Raw genomic sequence first — 17,569 nt, 5'->3', positions numbered from 1 at the left:
TTGCAACACCTGAAGGACTGTACGAGTTCAACCTAATCTGCTTCGGTTTATGTAATGCTCCTGTAACATTTGAACGCATGATTGACATAGTTTTACGCAGCCTTAAGTGGAAGACATGTCTGCGTTATTTAGATGACATCGTTACTTTTTCTACAACTTTTCGTCAGCACCTTGAGCGTTTGGACGACGTTTTAACATGTATTTCTAACACTGGGCTCCAACTCAACACACAGAAATGTCATTTTTCCCGAAAGAACATCAAAGTGTTGGGCCACCTTATCAGTAAAGATGGCGTTCGACCAGATCCGGACAACGTTGCTGCCGTGATTCGCTTCCCTCGCCCTGAAAATCAAAAACAATTAAGGAGTTTCTTGGGCCTGGCTTCCTACTTCCGCCACTTCATCAGTCATTTTGCTGCCACGGCGTTGCCGCTGCACAACTTGCTTACGTCGGTCACTGCTCTCACTTGGACAGGCGACTGCGAACGTTCTTTCTAAGCCCTCAAGCAAGCCTTGACACCCGACCCCGTCCTCTGTCACTTCGATGAGAACGCACCAACTTGTTTGCACACCAACGCTAGTGGCCATGGGATTGGTGCTACCCCTCTACAGCGTGATACCACTGCACCAGAGACAGTTGTTGCTTATGCCAGTCGCGCATTAACGGCTGCCGAACAGAATTACTCGATCACAGAGCAGGAATGCCTCGCAGTAGTTTGGGTCATACAAAAATTTGGACCCTATCTTTATGGACGCCTCTTCACTGTCATAAACGACCATCACGCCTTATGCTGGTTGTCGTCACTGAAAAATTTGTCTGGACACCTTGGTCGCTGGGTGGTCCGATTACAAGAGTATGATTTTGACGTTGTGTACAAGTCTGGAAAAAAATCATCAAGATGCCGATGCTCTGTGTCGCTGCCCCCTGCCACTATTATCTACCAGCACTCTCTCCATTCCACGCCATTTGATCATAAGACTATGTCTCCACTTACGTTATTACCGCTAACGGTTACTGACACGCCGTCTTCTAATCGCGCCACTCAGTTTGCCTCTTGTCAACGTTCTGATCCCTACTGCATCAGCATCATCCAACGCCTGTGCGGTAATATTTCTGCACCAAATCCCCGATTACGTCGACAGCTGCGACTATTTAAGCTGGACAACGATGTGCTTCACCGCCACATTTACAACACCGACGGACACCTTTTGCCATCATTGGAATGGATCTGGTCGGACCTCTGCCCATAACGCCAGCAGGTTTTTGAAGGATCGTGACTACTGTCGACTACCTCACACGGTACGCAGAGACCGCCCCTCTACGCTCTAGTTCAGCCTCAGACGTTGCCGACTTCTTTCTGGATGCCATTGTGCTGCATCATGGTGCACCTCGTGTACTGTTGAGTGATCGCGGCAAGACTTTCATGTCCCAAATGATCGAAGAAGTATTCACAGCTTATGGCACAGTTCATAAGACGACATCTGCATACCACACTCAAACAAAAGGCTTAAGAGAGCGATTTCATCGCACGCTAACAGATATGATATTGTGGGAAGACGTGACGGCGTTTGGTTGCCCCCACATTTATTATATGCCCCTCACAGACGCTGTTACTCTTGTCGCCGTTCATCAGTGACTGTCATCAGTGACTGTCCTAACTGTGTTCAAGGACGACAGCTAGCGACTGTGCAACATCACTTTTGTTATTAGACACTTTCGGAAATTGACCATTTTACAACTGCGACGTCACTCGCGCCTGCAGCAGAGAGTGATGAATGCATTAGGCCTACCACTAGCAACAGGCTTCTGCAGCCAAGGTCATTGATGACTTGTCGAATCTGTTGCATGCCCCGGCTGTGCACGTTTTTGTACGCAGTGTTCATCTCCTCCCCTTTCATGTTATGTTTAAAGTTAGCCTGTCCCCTTTCTCAGTGCAGGGAAACGAACCAAACGTTTTTCTTTAGTTAAAATCATACATCTGCCTACTCCTTACATTAGTATCTCTCGCTTGAAATCGAATGAAAAGTGCCATAATTTCACTGTGGCCTGTTCCGCTCTGACTGAAACTGGACAAGAGTGGGAGAATAAGAAAAGCTTCAGTCTGTAGGAATCGTTTGGACAAGTGTATGGCGAAGACAACTTCGATTTTTGAAGAACTATTACATGGCTGAAGCATACCTCGTTGGCCCGCTGTTGATGAATTAAAATTTCTATCTACCAATGAGTTCATTATCTTGTTTGCTACATCAGCGTGAAAGATTGCTTGCTTCATTAGTATATCATTAAATAATCTGAAGAGTCGCATATATCAACTGGGTCCTTTCCGTTAGCCGCATGAGGGGGTTCAGTGGGCGCGCCAAGTGTGAAATGCTTTCGGCCTCAATATTTGATGAACATCGAAAGTGGACTTCAGATTTTTAATGCAACTTTATTAAATGCAAGAGCGCGCGCAACAGCCACCCTTAATCCCCAATATTTGCCACCGGGACATGGTGCGGAGCACTGAACAGCGCCCGTGCGTCTTTTGAAGTTTTCGTGCTACTGTTGCGAGAGACAATCTTTGGAACGTCTCACTCTCTTGCATCGGTTTACTACCCACACAGCGAAGCCATGCATGCTTCGCTGATACGTGCTTCCTCGGCATTGCTCTGCTCGGCACGCTCAGCAGTCTCGGGATCAGCCCTGGCCTCGGCTTCACTTGCGCTGCTGGCAGGCATGGCTCCGCTCTCTGCGGAAAAAATGCAGATGACGGACGGCACAAACAGCTTCAGCAACTCAGCTATACCGATATGGATATTCTCTTAGCAATAGAGCCAACAATGACAATACGGAAAAACATTATCCCTGCGTTCAGCTTGCATATATATAGTTATTTTCATGCACGTAGACTTGGACATTTAGAGTCAAGTAATTGCTGCGAAAGGAAAGTAAGCGCAGCGTAATTCGGTGAAGAAATACAAACACCCCTGTGTAAATTTGGTTTAGTTGATGCACGGTATGGGTAGCAGTAGATCCCTGTGCTGGCCGACTGCGTTGGGCAGCGAACACACAATAGGCTGGTGATGGTGGCGATAACGAGCATGTGCAAATAGAAACCTGAACAAAGCAGTGTTAGGCACAATCAAATATATTTAGAAGGGAAGATAGGTGTTTCAGATGTAACAAAGCATTCAGTTGCCATTCAAGCTCTCGTTTACTATTCACTATATTCCTACACTGCCAAGATGCTGAACGTACACCGAAAGCTCATAAGAGCACATTACCAGGACTATGTGATTCTGTATTCAATGGTAGATTCAACTTCAAAGGCAACGAAACTCACCTGCCACCATGAGACCAAAGATGGCCAAGCCCACAAGGATCACTTTCAGCTGCATGCCTTTTCTTTGGTAATGCTGGGCACCAAAAGAAATAACAGGTAATTTCTAAGGGCTGTTTAACTTCCAAACTAATTTTCTTTTACTTCCATGTGATTACCACTTGCACTTCTGTCCAGCATAGCATGACTCTAGGCTAGCTTGGCACGTACTTATACGTAAATGGGGCACAGAAATGGGCATTTTAAAAATACCGAATGTAAAAAAAATCAGTTACACTGATATGTCACAAAGCATTGAGATACTGTCACAGCAAACGTCATGCCGAACATACATGATCCGGCACCTGTCTGATCAATGCAGCTTGCCCTCTCCCCATTTGATAATTCGTATAATGTTCCTAGCAGTTGATGTGTTTTCTAGTCTTTTCGGGAATTTTCCATTTGTGGTTAGCATACATGCAGCTTCTTGCAACAAAAAACTTCGTTTTAGGATTAGCGCTTGCCCTCTACTCGTCAAAGCAGCTCTATCAACTCATACTGACTTATCCATGTGTTAATCTCAGTTGTAACTAATCGGAATGAGCAAGCAGGCGGTGGGTAAGTAAAACTTGTAATCTCGTACAGAATAAACAAAGCCCTCTAATGTCTTACGTCATTGGCTTGCATGGACTAGGTTGATGACATTCATAAAGTTTTCCATAACAGTTGACCCATAAATAAATGCCATACTTTGTTTTTCTTTCTTATACCTGTAGTGTAAGGTATGAGGGCTGTAAAAATCGGAAGCATGCACAGAACAACATTCCTTAAATGGGTCATATATATCTACACGAAAATGTGTATTTTCCATCTAAATGAGCAAAACACTCCGATAGTAAGCGTAATCAACGAAAAGAAAAAATATATATTCCGGAACCTATCTCAGAAATAGTCGGGAAACAGGTGGCCGAAAACTGGAAGCGGGCTTCACCCCAAGCCACTTACAGTTTCAATTAGAGTTAGTGCAGACAGCTCTCGTCATATATGCACCATAGGTGTACATTTTATTTGCTTACATCACGAGTTTCTCACTACTGCTGCCGGAGATGTTGCGTCGGTCTGTCTCCTTTGACAACTGATCAAACATAGCACAGATCAGTGCTTCTGACTGTGCTCACAAATGAAAGCGGGCCGCGTGCCATAGTTGTTGTTCCTCGTCTTGTTTTCCTGCTCTACAACAACAAATGACGCTTCTTGCCTGTCATTTAGGGTTGACCGAAAATATGTAGATAGAAACTTCGTGCTCAGTATTAAAACTCAGCATGCGATCTTTTTTCCTGTATGTTGTCCGTACGCAACATTCGTAAAAAAAGGGAATATTCTTTAGACAATCGTTTATCCGCTGTGATGTGCTGAATGATTATTATTAAGAGAGAGACGTGGCTTCGTGGCGTAATGAAGCAGTAAAAAATAACTTTTGAAGTACCGAATGTTGCACGAGTTGTTAGGCATTCGTAGTATTACGATACCATCGACAGATCCTCGAGACGACCAGCCACGAGAAACACGATGAAGTGTCTGAGCTCTTGGCGCGAGCGATTCTTTGCCTGGTGGTCTATCTCCAGTGTACATACAGTGTAAATAATCTCTTTTGCCTGTGTATTTCTAGGCGTAACATTTTGGTGGATGTTTGCGATCAGCGTCCTGGCCACGGAGCTCCGCAGCGGTCGGTAAAATCGAGATTGTCAACATGCCTCCCGGGGACGAGACCGTACCGTCAAGGCCAGCTGATGCTTAGGAAAGTTCCAAGCAGCGTTAAAAGACGCAGACAAAGTGCCGAGGAAGCCGGGCTTGCTGGTCTGTATTATCCGCCCTCTGGGGACGTCTTTTTGCGATGCTTGCACCCCTCTCAAATTTGAAAGAAAGTTTAGGTGAATTTCAGTTGTGATTCGAAATAATATTCAACTTACAATTAGCTGCTGATTACCAAGGTTAAAAGCTGAGGTATGGTGCTAAATGGCACGCCAGACGACAGAGTAGACGAAAAATTGTCCTATGTGCACTTTTGTGCTGTACCTCAATTAATCCAGTGCCTACACGCCCACTAGTCGACTTTTTGGAAGATAAGAACTTTTCATGTAAAGGGGTTCTTAAAATACCGCAGGTAAAGATACTGTTTTCTCTTTTTGTTCAGAAGTGATATTTGGCGTTAAGAAAGAATGTCTTCTCTGATTTTCACTCTTTGTATTAATTGCTTACTCCGTGAAAAAAAGGAATCAAATCTATATCCATAGTAACACCTGATATATTGGTTTAAAATGTGCACATATCAATCGATCGCTTCAAGACATTGCTTGACAGAAATAAAATCTTAGCGAAAAATGTTGCCGAAGTGGTCAGATAGATCATCTATACTTGTGCTGTATTAACCTGCATTCTTTTTCAGTATTAGCTATGACATATCGCCCAAATCTAATCATTCTGTTGGTCTAATCGAATAGATTGACTGTACTGGCTTAGTAAACTAAAATTCGTGATTGACTGATTGACAGAATATTTCGAGTGAACTTTTTAAATGTTGTTCCATTTGGTTTATTTATTTCATCGCTTTTTTCAGCACTGACGGCAAAAATAAGGTGAACGCCAGTGCATTTTTTCGCACACTTTGGGAACGAACAACTAGAAACTTGTGTAATCCTCAGAATTCTGTTGAACAGAATATGACTCTGGAACTCTTGCCTTAATTTCTTATGCTGTAATTTGTGCCAAAAGTAAATATTTGAAAAGTCGGTTACCGAAATTCTGATTATATTCGATTATGCCTTTTGATTTCTCGTGCAAACGGCATTCACTTTCTAGAATAGCCCTAACTAAAAGTAGAGTTGTGCTATAGGCCATGGCCGATTTAAAACAATAACGTCCGAGAAACACACCACTTATAATCTTAGCGAATCGAAGTTATCAGAACTTGAGAACACCTCACCTATGGAATAGCAGGCGCTCAGTTCTTGCCAGGGGGTCCTGTATTCACAAGTGCTCATTAAACTGCAGACCGAACTCGCGTTTTATACCTGTACGACCTCCTACACGTGCAGAGAAAAATTCCAGTTACCTCTTTTCCGGAGGATACAGCTTGTCAGCATTTGATCTGTTACACATAATGAAGGTTATTTTTGAAGTTTGGACTTGTAGTCATTATGTTTTGTTTCTAACACGGTCGATACGAAATACCGGGCGTGTTTGAATTACGCCAACGCACTGTATTGTGTCCACTGCGCAGCACTTCTACCTCACAGTGGTATCCACGTTTAATCGCATAAATATATTTGCCTGTAAGTATGCAAACTTGATATGAAGACTTGATTGTCACTTCAATTTGGGCCGCGTCACATGACTCCAAGCTTACTGTCTAGTGAGTTTAGATGAGTCGGCAAAGAGCTCCAAAAACAGGGATGATTTTATCATATGTTTTGATAACTTTGTGACAGCCCCAAATGTGAACGTCCTCATCATGGTCGTAGAGGCTGCAGACATCCCGTCACCGACGATAAAGTCACTCATTTGTAGTATTACTGAAAGACTGAAATAACTCTATCAAACCAACTTTTTTTATTTGCGACAGCTGATATGAAGCAATTACGTTTCATTCAAGAAAGCTATCGGCTGAGTTAATTAGTTCTAGAGCGGATCACCTTTCGTCAGTCATGCAGCGATAACATTAGCTGGTCATTTCGGCTTATCACAGTCTTAATTGATGGCGCATGGTACAATGGTACATTCTAGTCACATTTTAACAGCGAAGCAGTTTAAGCCAGCCGTCATTTGTGGTGCGTAGCAAGAAACTACCAAGAAAAAAAAGAAACTTTCTTGCCGAGGCACGGGCAAGATTCAAACCCGCGGACCCCCGGTCCCTTAATCCCCTCCCTAAGAATATGCACCCTGAACGTCACCCCTCCCGTAGAGCAGCGCGAGCCTCCGCGCTCTGGCGTCAGTACGAACGGCAACCCGCCGCCCCGTACCGCCACTATCCAGCCCATGCCCTTGCGGTCACTGACAACTCTTTCCAACCTACTCTTACTGCCTCAGTATACTACTTTCCGTCGAGGCCGAAGAGGCAGCTATTGCCCTTGCCATCACGAAAACCTCCGCGGAGTACATTTTCAGTGACTTCAAGCCTGCACTCTACAACTGCGCGGTGGGACGGGTGGCACCCCCGGCCACCGGTATCTTGCGTTCCGACACTGTTGCCTCTCCCCCAATCCAAATCATCTGGGCGTCCGCTCACGCGGCTCATCGTGGCAACGAGGCGGCCAATTCCATCGCTCACGATTCGACTGACCGAGCAAGCCCGCCCCGGCGGGAATGGATACGCGCGACGCGCTCCTCACGTACCACGATATCACCTTGCACTACCGCCTATCTCGTCTCACCTATCCCCCCCCCCCCCGCACAAATCCCTTTCCCAGCACCACCAACACTTGTGGTGCCACCTTCAGGCCCACAACTTTCTTACTCCTGCACGTCTTGCCCTCTTCCACCCCGGGACGTACTCGCCGGCCTGCCGCTTATGTGACAGCTCCCGCGCCAATTACGATCACATCTTTTTCTCCTGCTCGGCGCACTTGCCCCCTGCCTCTTGGCACCTAACCAGTCTCCAGCAGTGGGAGGCTGCTTTGTCCAGCACCGAGCCCGATCTCCAATTCCGGCTGATGAACTGGGCAGAGGACGTCGCGACTAGGCATGGCCTGGACGCCACAACCGGCAGCCTGAAGGCCGCCCACAACGCTGCTTTTAGGGGCGAAGCACCTTAGGGCCGAGCCTTGTCCCTCGTCGTCCGTTGTCCGTAGCTCTGGAAACCGCTTGGGGCGCTGAGGTGCGCAAGGTCTATATAAACGCTGTAGGTACTGTACACATGTACAGTGTATGTATATATATATATATATATATATATATATATATATATATATATATATTGTAAAGGGTTTATTAGAGATCGGAGCAGCGCAGCGTCGACAGTCAAACGAGACGGCTTTCAAGCACGAGCGCCGTTGCGAGCAAAAGCGCTGGACCCACTAGCGTCTGGCAGACTAGAGATGGACCCTCTAGCGTCTCTCTTCGCTACAATTACCCCGGGAGTGATAAGGGAGCCGTCCGGCGGCCTAACAGCTCGTCAGGATGACAGGATCGTAGTATGGCTTGAGGGGGTCGACGTGGACAATGTCTCGTCCACGACGGCGCTGGTCCGAAGACGGTTGAACTGGCTCGATAACAAAATTCACGGGAGATGCGCGTTCGACGACGCGGTAAGGGCCTTCATATTTCGGGAGTAGTTACGATGAGAGGCCAGGGGTGGTGAACGAGACAGAGAGCCACACAAGCGCGCCAGGAAGCAAGGCGACCTCGGAGGTGGAGTCGCCGCGAGTGTTGTTCTGGCGCTCTTGGTCATTGGAAGTAAAGGCATGTGCGAGGTCACGGCATTCTTCAGCATGTCGTGCTGTGGCAGAAATAGGTGAGCCCTCGGATGCATCCGGCCGGTAAGGTAAAATTGTGTCGATGGTATGCGACGGGTGCCGACCGTATAGTAAGAAAAAGGGCGAAAAGCCAGTGGTGCTCTGACTAGCGGTGTTGTACGCGTAGGTGACGAAGGGCAGAATGGCGTCCCAGTTCGTGTGGTCGGAGGCGACGTACATTGAAAGCATGTCGCCGAGCGTGCGGTTGATGCGTTCTGTGAGGCCATTGGTTTGTGGGTGGTACGCCGTAGTTGTGCGATGAATCACGTGGCACTCGTTAAGAATGGCTTCAACCACTTCCGACAGGAAGACACGTCCGCGATCACTGAGCAATTCCTGGGGTGGACCATGCCGCAGATGAATCGGCGAAGCAGGAATGAGGCAACATCGCGCGCTGTAGCTGCTGGGAGAGCGGCGGTTTCGGCGTATCGTGAGGTGATCTACTGCCACAATAGCCCAGCGGTTACCAGCCGACGTCAAGGGAAGTGGCCCGTACAAATCAATTCCAACGCGCCCCAACGGCCGGGTAGGGCAGGGTAGAGGCTGCAGACCAGCCGGCGAGAGCTGGGGTGAAGATTTCCGGCGCTGGCAGTTGGGGCAGGAGCGAACGAACCGTTGAACGTACTTGTACATTCCTCGCCAGTAGTAGCGCTGTCAGGTTTTGAAAACTCCTGAGTGTGCGCACTGTGGATCGGTGTGAAAGGATGCGCAGATTTCGGAGCGCAGACTGCGAGGAACTACAAACAACCACTGGCGGCCGTCTGCGGCATAACTGCGTCGGTGAAGCAGGTTGTCGCGAACCGCGAGATGGCGAGCCTGACGACGCAACGTACGAGTGGTTGACTGTGGTGATGGGTCAGCAAGCAAGTATATAATCGAAGCAATCCACGGGTCCTTGCGCTGCTCGGAAGCGATAGTCTCAAAGTCGATTGTAGAAACAGCTAGCTGGAATAGTGAGCAGCAGGTATTGTCGTCAGGCAAGGGAGAGCGTGATAGGGCGTCGGCATCGGAATGTTGGCGTCCGTTGCGGTACAGCACGCGGATGTCGAAGTCCTGCAGGCGAAGCACAGCGGGCAAGACGATCAACGATGACAGCCAACATAGTGCATGGTGGTCGGTGACGACATCAAATGGGCGGCCATACAAATAAGGCCGGAACTTAGTAAGAGCCCAGATGATCGCCAGACATTCTTTTTCCGTGACAGTGTAATTGGTCTCGGCTTTCGTAAGGGTGCGACTGGAATAGGTCACGACATATTCAGGAAAGCCAGACATGCGCAAGGACAGCGCCGAGGCCAACACCTCTGGCATCTGTGTGTACTGCTATAGGGGCCGTCGGGTCGTAGTGGCGCAAAATTGGGGAGTCGTCAGCAAACGACGGAGATTTGCGAACGCTTCCTCGCACTCTGAAGACCACGAATGAAGGGGTCCGTTGCATCCAAGGAGCTTCGTCAGAGGTGATATGATGGCGGTGAAATTTCGAATGAAGCGTCGGAAGTAAGAACACAAACCGACGAAACTTCGCAGTTCTTTGATGGACGGAGGCTTAGGGAATTCGGCGACGGCACGAAGCTTGGCTGGATCGGGGAGAATTCCATCCTTGGAAACAACGTAACCCAGTATTGTCAGCTGCCGCGCTGCAAATCAGCACTTCTTTAAATTCAGTTGTAGGCCGGCGTTTCTCACACACGTCAAAACACGCCGGAGGCGTTGAAGGTGCGTGGAGAAGTCCGGTGCAAAAACAGCGACGTCATCAAGGTAGCACAAGCACGTGTGCCATTTCAAGCCGCGCAGAACGGTATCCATCATGCGCTCAAAAGTTGCTGGCGCATTACAAAGTCCAAACGGCATGACGTTAGATTCCTACAAGCCGTCGGGCGTGACAAAGGCTGTCTTCGGTCGATCGTCATCTGCCATAGGTACTTGCCAATACCCTGAGCGCAGATCGAGAGATGAAAAAAATTCTGCTCCTTGTAGGCTGTCAATAGCGTCATCGATTCGCGGAAGCGGGTAAACGTCCTTACGAGTGATCTTGTTGAGGCACCGATAGTCCACACAGAACCTTACAGAACCGTCTTTCTTCGTAACAAGGACGACGGGAGATGCCCATGGACTGTGGGAAGGTCGAATCACTTCACGGCGGAGCATATCGGCCACTTGTTCATTAATCACGCGACGTTCTGTAGCCGATACACGATATGGTCGTTGCCGCAATGGCGATTGGGAGCCAGTATCGATGTGGTGTGTAACAGTTGACGTCCGGCCCAGGCAAGGTTGCCCGACGTCGAAAGAAGCACAAAATTCTTGTAGGAGGCACAGAAGCTGTGATCGCTGGCCCGGTGTAAGGTCATCGGCAACAGAAGAATCGAACACATCTATAGGCAATGGGCCAGACGCAGAAATCGAGCCGAGCGTACTGTAACGGGCACAGCATGGGTCTTCGGGAACGTCCGTAATTTGTACGTCTGCGATAGCTTCGACACTGCCCAGACATTCTCCGTAGAGTAGCAACACAGGGTTCGAGAACGGGTTACAAATAAATATAGCACTAGAGCCCTGTGTAATGTTCACCGTCGCAAAAATTAGCAGGAGACCTTTTCGAGTGGAAAAGCGGCCAGACGGAGAAACTAGTGCGACGGCGTCGGAGAGGCTGCTGCAGTACACAGAGACAACCACTGACGAGTTAGGAGGAACGGTGGTGTCGTGTCTGACGAGGAGTTTGTTCGGAAGAGAAGCATCGTCGGCGATCGTCAAATCTGAGAGCGGCGACAGTTCTAGTTCGGCCCGTGCGCAATGAATGACGGCATTGTGGCGGGAGAGAAAATCCCATCCGAGGGTAACGTCATGGGAGCACGACGAAATTACAACCAATTCGATGGCGTATACAACGTCCTCAATCACAACACGAGCTGTGCACGCCGCTAACGGGTGAATACGCTGTGTGCCGGCTGTGCGGAGGGACAGTCCAGTAACGGGAATCGTGACTTTCCGAATCAAGCGACAAAGTTTTGCGTCCATAACTGATACGGCGGCTCCGGTGTCCACGAGTGCAGATGTGTGAACACCATCAACAAACACGTCTATCACATTCGTCGGGCTACCCTGAGGACTTTCGCGTTTCGCCGGCGTCGCAGCCCTTGCCTCGTGGACTGCGACGATTAGTTTTCCTCTTCCCGAGCTGCGGGACGGGGCCGCATCGGTGATAGCGAGCGTCGGCGTGGAGAAGGTGAGCGGCGGGTATTGGGCGTTGAGCGGAACGTCGGTGACGATGCCGAAGGGTCGTCGTAATATGGGCGGGGAGAGCCGACCATACGACTTGGCGCAAATGTTGGAGCGCTAGGTGACTGCACGCGATTACAGTAGCGTGCGACGTGACCGGCGTAGCCGCGCGCAAAACAGATAGGTCGGTTGTCAGATGTACGCCACCGATTCGCTGTGGTGGGCCCCGTCCATGTAGGAGGACGCGTTGTGCGGGGCGGCTGGTGATATGGTTGCATCGCGGGCTGTGGTCGGGGCAAAGTCAAGACGTCGGCGTATGTGAGAGGCCCACCTTGAGGGAAGGGGTGGGGCCTGGCGACGACTTCCGCGTAGCTGAGTGGTGCAGCCGGAGGGATCTGTTGCGGCCTGGCGGCGACTTCAGCGTAGCGGAGAGGTGCGACCGCAGGAACATGGTGATGGCGCTCAGGCAAAAGCTGGTTGAGTTCGTGCGCGATGGTGTTGCGGAGCGGGGGCTCAAAACTTGACGTTGGCTCTTGTACTGGTGGTGGTTGTGCAAAGGCCATCAAGGAGAGCTGGCGTGCAATTTCCTCGCGCACGAAAGCGTTCATTTCTGCCATCAACGCTGACTGATCATAAATGGCCGTCAAGCCAGCGAGGTGTTCGTCGCGCGATGTAGGGCGACGGGTCAATGACCGCTGCCTGCGTAGCTCCTCGTAACTTTGGCGCATTGTAGTTATCTCGGCCCAGTGCGAGGATTTTTGGCAAGGAGCATGTTGAAGGCATCGTCTTCTATGCCTTTCATAACATTCCTGATCTTATCAGACTCCGACATGGTCACGTTGACTTTCTTGCATAAGTCCAGGATGTCTTCGATATAACTTGTGAAGGATTCGCCTGCTTGCTGAGCTCGTTCCCGCAAACGCTGTTCGGCGCGCGGCTTACGAACAGCAGGGCGACCAAAAACCTCGACAAAAGATGTCTTGAAGTCTTACCACTTCGGAAAATCTGTTTCATGGTTGTTGTACCATAAGCTGGCCACACCCGCGAGGTGGAATAGCACGTTGCTGAGCTTAGCTACTTCGTTCCATTTATTGTGGGCGCTTACCCGCTCGTAGGTCGTAAGCCAATCCTCAACATCGGTGTCGTCCGCGCCTGTGAAGATAGCAGGGTCCCTGTGGCGCGGCACACCAGAGCACGGTGCCGGTGCAGGGGGAGGTACTTGCTGGGAGGCTTCTTCAGGCATGGTCGACGGTACCAGGCGCGGATCCAGGGGGGATGTCCGGATGTCCTGACCCCCCCCCCCCCCCTCAGATTTCTGCATCGCCCCCTCGCTGACAGGGGGATGGAATTGTCGCAAAAAAATATGGCCACCAGCATTCTTCAAAAGTATTTTTCGCGAGTACCAGTGGTAGCAGCCATGTAGAAGTAAAGCTAGCTCGCTCACAAGCTTAGTTGTATTCCGTAGGAGTGTGGTGTCGCGAAGTTGCCGTAGTTATTTTTTATCATGAACACCTTGGATCTCCTGGCACCGGCCGTGCCTTACTCGTCCCGTCGATGTCGTCGAATGAACGAGGGGACGTCCCTTTTGCCAAGCACGCCGACGTGCGCGCAAGCGCCTTCGCGCCTGATTAACTTAGTTCCCCCGCGGGGTGTCATCGGTTGCCTCATTGGCTGTCATCGCTTCCGCGACCAACCTGCTTAATGAAAGAGATCTCTCACTGAAGTGTTCATATATAAATAACAACTAGCAGCTAAACTAAGAACTACGCATAGGCAACTTTTTTAATTGTAGCACTAATTGTGATCACAGTTACGCGTTGACAATATCCAGCACGAGCACAGTACCGTTCGTACGTTACAAGTTTTTCATTCTAACTTCGCAGTTTTATTGTCGTACATTAAGCATACCAGGCTTAAACCCGCCGGATCCGTTTGGCTGAGTGGGCGTTCTCGCGGAACGGAGCGAAGCCTCGAGCCGCGTCTGCGAAGTGGGGGAGCGTGACGTGAGCGGCCAACGCCAGCGCGCGGGCCTAGGATGGCGTCGCGTGGTTATAGCAAGGAGGATTTGGGTTAGAGAAACGGGAGCAGATGCACTCCTTGTGTAAAAGAAAGGCGTCGAGTGGGAAACAAAACATGAAGACGCTGGCTCGCGCTCTCGGCTAACACGCCACATCGTTCTTCTTGTAGGTGGCGTCGTGAGTCTTCATACGCGGTGATTCGCATACCGTAAGCACCCAGCATAGGGGTTGCCGCGTTGGAGCGGGGCGTTTCGCCCGCATTCAAGAACGTTCCTCTAGTCAACACAACACCTCGACTCAAGAGGAAAGATAGCACCGCCATCCCTCCAAAGACGTGGTCACTGAGCTTCATGATCATTCACAGGAATTCTTTAAATTGTCGCGTCTTTATCAGTCGAGAGGCGGCGCTGTGCTCAACAAGGTGGAGTGGAGGAAGAGATGCGAGTCGAGGGCTGTTTGAGAATAGGGAAGTTAGTCCTCCAAATCAAACGAAGGTGTATCAGCCGAACACAAATAATCTTCGTAAGGAAATCAAGGTGTCCCAACAAAACTCTAAAAACGGCCGCGTGCTCACGCATTTATAACGAACCTGCAACAGATCGTCCCAAATTTTATTTTAAGAAACCATACAGGCTAGATATACCGAGTGTTCAAAATTAAGGTTTATGGTTTTCTTAAAATTAAGCACTGGGAGGCACGTGAAGACCATCTGCGCAAACAAGTTATGTGGCCAGGGGGACACAAAGTGAGATGATAATTATCGCTGTTAGCAGCCGAATTAACTAAAATTGAATAATTAACTTTTTATTGACTGCAGTAACTGTGTATGTTTGTATTCAAAAGTTAGAGACAGTCGTGTTTCTACACAGTTTCACTTGGAAGAATTCTTCTAGCATGTCTGTGCTCCGAGATATCCAACTCCATATTTCAATTGTTCGCATGATTACGCATGCAACTTGCAAGAAAGTGAGGATCGGCGCAAAGCTCCTCCCTGATGTGACGCGACTGTTGCGTGCGGCGTTCAGTTTGACAACGGGGCGGAGGTATTCCCAAAGACAATAACTGTCCCCCTTCCCCTCACGGCTGGTGAAATGAAAAAAAAAATCGAAGAACCCGTAACTGCTGTCGTAACACGCAACCGCGCAGCCTGTAAAGATGGCGGCAGCTGCCATTGCCAAGATAATGGCGCGAGCGGAGAAGCCGGAGGGCAGTGCGTGTGCGTAATTGTGACTAGATGACCGGGCATGGTTCTTCCCTGGGTTACGCAAATAAAGTGACTGCTGATTTTTAAGTATTGTAAGTTTTATTGAAATCAAGAGCAACAACTGCACCATTAACAACAGAAACCTTTTTAACACGAAAGTGTTTTATGCCGGGGTCCACCAAGACTTCACTGACGTATTTCCGTCACGGAAATACGTCATAGAACATAATACAAAGAAAGAAACCAGAAGAAAAGTTCCACAAACATGCAAAATTTGGGAATCGAACCCACGACCTCTCGGTCCGCGACGATAGATCGCCGAGCGTTTAACCCATTGCGCCACAAACGCATTTGCGAGAGCTACACAGACGCGCCTTATATATCTAACACTCCTCCGTGTACCCGCGCTCTTGTTCGGGGCGGTGCCGCCGCCTACGAGCAGAAAAGAGAAGTACTGCATTATGACACTAACGCGCACCGACAGTGAACGCTTCGGTGGTCTCACCACTACGACACCTCGATGCCAGCATTCGAAGGGACGCTGGCATCAAGAAGCACTACCAACGCCACCTAGGTGGCGTTGGTAGTGGCGTTCACCGTACTCAGCACAGCGGAGCGTGGCCTCCGCAATTAGCTCTGAAAATGTTTCTGAAGTTGATCGCGGAGGCTGCAATTACGACGCGCTGTACGCGCTGATTTGACTCGGTGACGATTCTGTTACGTGCTTTGTCTTGCGCGTTGTATTAGTGTGTCAGTTACGTGCTTCGTTCTTCGCGTTGTGCTAGAGTGTGCAGCGTAGTGCAGCTTCCATATGCACGACGGTTGCTCATGGTCATCGACGTTGGTAGTCGTGATGGAGGAGACGTGCCACCAGGCGTCAGCGTGGGTGCATCAACGCCTAAGGGCGCTTTAGCCACAAAACACCAATAGACATTATATATCAATGTGCAATAAACATTACACTACTTCTGTGAAGACACGTTTCACTTTCGTGTTCTATACCGATTCCTATATAAGAGGGATCAACCACATTTTTAGCTATGCTAACGAATATTTCATACTGCCGCTTTAAGTTTGGTGTTGTCATGCACAAATCTCATGACAACACTTCACCCATCAAGATGCGAATGCCCTAAAAATGTTCAAAATGCCTCCCTTCCACAGCAACACAAAGCATAAACCGCTCCGCGTCGACTCGATAACTCTGCGCAGTACGACAATTGAAATTTGGGATCGGATATCTCGTAGCACGGACACGCTAGAATAATTCTTCGGATTGATACTGTGTAGAAACACGACCGCCTCTAAGTTTTCAATACAAACATACCCACTTACTGCAGTCGACAAAAATTATCGTTCAAGTTTAGTTAATTAGGCTGCTCACAGCGATAATTATCATCTCACTTTGTGCCCCCCTGGCCACATAACTTATTTGTACAGGTGGACTTCGCGTGCCTCCCAGTGCCTAATTTTAAGAAAACCATAAATCTTAGTTTGGAACACCCTGTATTATCAGGCACAGCCGCCAAGCACATGGCTGTATTGGGTAACGTCCTTTTCCTATACGCTCGGAGAAACCGATACCTGGCTTCGCTACAGGTCTTCTTCCTCTTTCTGGGGTTTCACGTGCCAAAACCAGTTCTGATTATGAGGCACGCCATAGTGGAAGAGTCCGGATTAATTTTGACCACCTGGGTTTCTTTAACGTGCACTACAGCGCAAGCACACGGGCGTTTTTGCATTTCGCCTCCACCGAAATGCGGCCGCCGCGGCCGGGATTCGATCCCGCGATCTCGTGCTCAGCAGCGCAACGCCTGAACTGACTGAGCCACGACGGCGGGCTACAGGTGTTGCTCTAGCCGTTAAAAACGCGAGTTTATCGTGAGCAGAAACGGTCAATTTTGCTAAATAGGAAAGGCTACTATCATCATCATTATTGACAGAAGCTGACCCCCCCCCCCCCCCTCAGAAAAAACCTGGATCCGCCCCTGGGTACGGTGCGGGATCGAAGTTCCAGGTTGCACGTTTTGAGGGCGCAGCACGCTCCACCAATTGTAAAGCGTTTATTATATAGATCGGAGCAGCGCAGCGTCGACAGTCAATTGAGACGGCTTTCAAGCACGAGCGCCGTTACGAGCAAAAGCGCTGGACCCACTAGCGTCTAGCGTCTGCATCGATTATCGAGCACTTAATAAGATCACGCGTAAAGACGTATATCCGATGCCAAGAATCGACGATGCCATTAACCCCCTCCAGGGCGCTGAATATTTCTCAAGTCTAGACCTTCGCTCCCGGTACTGGCAAATTGCCATGCACTAAT

At 49.2% G+C, this 17,569-nt stretch overlaps 1 long non-coding RNA gene across 3 annotated transcripts in view; it reads right to left on the bottom strand.

Moving 5' to 3' along the window:
• Positions 1-2,408: 2,408 nt before the first annotated feature.
• The window catches only part of LOC119443926 (uncharacterized), a 91,352-nt gene continuing 76,191 nt past the window's right edge, over positions 2,409-17,569 (bottom strand). For 2 of the 3 annotated variants that reach the window (XR_007465971.1, XR_007465970.1), the window contains exons 2-3: positions 3,323-3,395; positions 2,409-2,728 (exon numbers count right to left, since the gene is read on the bottom strand). This is a non-coding gene — a long non-coding RNA (uncharacterized LOC119443926). Of the gene's footprint in view, positions 2,729-3,322; positions 3,396-6,281; positions 6,301-17,569 lie in introns of those variants that run through there. The other variant, XR_005190362.2, reaches the window with a different exon arrangement.

This window comes from Dermacentor silvarum, chromosome 3, assembly GCF_013339745.2.
Source record: "Dermacentor silvarum isolate Dsil-2018 chromosome 3, BIME_Dsil_1.4, whole genome shotgun sequence".
In the NCBI taxonomy this organism is placed as follows: domain Eukaryota; kingdom Metazoa; phylum Arthropoda; class Arachnida; order Ixodida; family Ixodidae; genus Dermacentor; species Dermacentor silvarum.
The sequence above is the reverse complement of the archived record's forward strand: the minus strand, read 5'-3'. Positions and strand labels throughout refer to the sequence as shown.